This window comes from Anneissia japonica, unplaced genomic scaffold (assembly GCF_011630105.1).
Source record: "Anneissia japonica isolate Jap-2015-1 unplaced genomic scaffold, ASM1163010v1 scaffold2722_len12104_cov187, whole genome shotgun sequence".
Lineage (NCBI taxonomy): Eukaryota > Metazoa > Echinodermata > Crinoidea > Comatulida > Comatulidae > Anneissia > Anneissia japonica.
The window spans coordinates 7,339-10,189 of NW_022737420.1; the positions used below are offsets into that span (position 1 = coordinate 7,339).

The following is a 2,851-nucleotide window of genomic DNA, read 5'->3' on the forward strand; positions in this document are numbered from 1 at the left end:
TTAACTTCAAGTCAATGTTAAATGTAATTTACCCTAATTTTACGCGTGCGCGTCATAACGTGCGCGTACGCGTGCGTCAAACTTTTAAAATGCTCGAAATCATATTTAGATTAAATTAGAGCACGTTTCATGCCATTTTGAGCATTTCAGAATTTTTTGAAATTTACTACTACGCGTGCGCATTTTTACGCGCGCAGCACGTATGGAAGCTAGAAATTAATTTTTTTGGCACATTTTGGGTTCCTGACATTGTTTTGACAAGTTTCCAATCACTCTATGGCCAATAACAATGCCGTACACACGCATCAAACATAGTGACCTTTGTGCGCATTTGTGCCGATATACAGTGAAATTTTGCTAAAATCAGGCCTAATTTTAAACAGTTACAGCTCTTTAGGATGAAAGGTGACCCCCAATTTTTATTACATATTCTGAAAGCACATGAGTTGTAAATATGATTTTATAGGTCATAATGGCTGATCGAACATTATGATGTCATCATCTTGCCATCTGAATTCAACAAACTGAATATTATCGATGACCTCATTTTAGCAAATGCGCATTTGAGTGTATCTCGCTTATTCTTGATCAATTGTCTTCCAACTTTTAGTATGTTGTAGCTGAGGCAATTTTCTTTCATATACAGTAGAACCTCGATTTTACGTACGGTACGGGACCAGAGGGTGTACGTAAATCGGGGGATTCGTAAAAAAGAGGTTGGGTTAAATTTGTGGTAACCTTTGACCTAGTAATACGTACGTAACGCTCAATAAACGTATGTACGAACGAACGATGATACCTAGGCTAGACCTAGCCTCTAGGCATAGGCCTACGAATAAAACCATGTGTTTAGTGTTTTTATTCATCACTTTACGATGTCATAATAAAGTGTTCAAATAAAACCATGTGTCTAGTGTATTAATTCATCACTTTATATCTTTTATTTAACTAAAATAAAGAACATGAAAAAATTGTAAGATTGCCTATACGACAAAGGTATAACTTGGAAATTCCCCTTCATGCCTATTCTAAACAACAGAGATGTGGTGTTGTCTGGGCCTGTTGAGACAAACTAAACCCATGTGCGCTGCACTGGGCGAGCCAACCAATTAGCGTTCGTGTACGTGAAACAGCATGTCTCTTATACACATCTAGATGTGTATAAGAGACAGGTACCATCCAGAAAACATTAGCCCACCGCACGCATTTTTTCCGCAGATGAAAATTTCTTCCATGGTTTGCCACACGAAGCTAAGGAGGAAAGCAATAATTTTGAGCACCATCGGTAGTTGTTCATCTCACTCAGTTCACGTGGTTTTAGATTATAACAACCCGGTATTAGACTCAATCAACGCTGCTGTTTAATGAAAATACGTTGCATTATGGTTTGTTTATTGTTATAGTTTATTGTTATATTCTTTTTACTTATGGTTGCTCTCAAAAGGGCCGTTTGTTTTGAATATTTTCGGGATTTTTGATGACGTCATCGTCCATACGAGGCGTACGTAAAACAGAGGGTTCGTATAACTGGGGTACGTAAAAACAAGGTTCTACTGTATGTGGCATTTTTACATTTTGATGACGTCATCATTGTCAAAATATAGGGTTTTTCTTACCCCCTCATCTTTCTTTCGTCCAGCCTTTGATGACCCCATAATCGCCTTAATCAGTTGTGATTTCTGAACCATATTTAGTGGGTATAAACTTCAGGTCATGGTTGAATGTTATGTACATTATATTTTTGTGCGCGCGTAATAACGCGAGCGTTCGTGTGCGTCAAAATTAATATATGCTTTATATCATGTCTTTTTTAAAATCAGTTATAGCTCCTTAGGATGAAAGGTGACCCCTAACTTTTATTACATATTCTGAAAGCACATGAGCTGTAGATATGATTTTATATATCATAATAGCTGATCGGACATTGTGACGTCACCATATTGCCATCTGAAGTAAAAAAAAATGAATTTTTATATATGATAAATATTATGAATGATCATTACTCCTTCACCAACAGGCGTTTGTCAATGAAAGTTGATACATATATATCTCATATCAGGAGGCAACAGTGACATTAAGATGCGCACGTGCGTCATGAGGTGCGCATCGTCATGAGGTACGCGTACGCATGAGTAAACCTTTTAAAATGCTCCAAATTCTTTTTTAACAAACTAAATTAGCGTATTTTGCCATTATCAGCATTTAAATATTGTTCAATCCACACCGCGCACACTTCCTCGTGGGTCAAAGTGCGTCGGATCACCTAACTCGTCCTCTGTGACGAGTTCAAATCTAGTTTTTTTTATTCCAGCTTCTCCCCATTTCTTGTTAGCACGATATATAAAAATTGGCACAAGATTCATACATGCACGCATCAACAAACATTTAGCTTGGTCTGGAATAGTCACAATAAGGTTTTCAAAGTGCGCAGTTATGCGTGACGTCATCTATGCGCAATTTTGCGTTTTTACATTATCGATCATATCAGCCTAACCAACTGCCATTTCGAAATCGTATTAAGTGAGCATTAACTTCGGGTTAATGTTGAATGTACTGTCCCTTAATTTTACGCGTGCGCTTCATTACACACGCGTACGCGTACGTCAAATTTTTAAAATGCTCAAAATCACTTTTTGACTAAATTAGAGCCATTTTGAGCATTTCGGAAGCTAGACATTATGTTTTTTCACATAGTTTGGGTTCCTGACATTGTTTTCACAAAATTCCATTCTTTTTGGTCATCTTATGGCCAATAGCAATGCCGTACGTACGCATCAAACATAAGTATCTTTGCGTGGATTTGTGCCGATATACAGTGAAAATATGCTAAAATCAGGCCTATTTTTAATCA

The 2,851-nt window shown here is 37.2% G+C and overlaps 1 protein-coding gene across 1 annotated transcript in view; it reads right to left on the bottom strand.

The window, feature by feature from the left end:
- The window catches only part of LOC117117339 (syntaxin-16-like), a gene marked incomplete at its 3' end in the record, with an annotated part of 9,016 nt that overhangs the window by 5,527 nt on the left and 638 nt on the right, over positions 1 to 2,851 (bottom strand). The gene's annotated exons all lie outside the window — the stretch shown is intronic.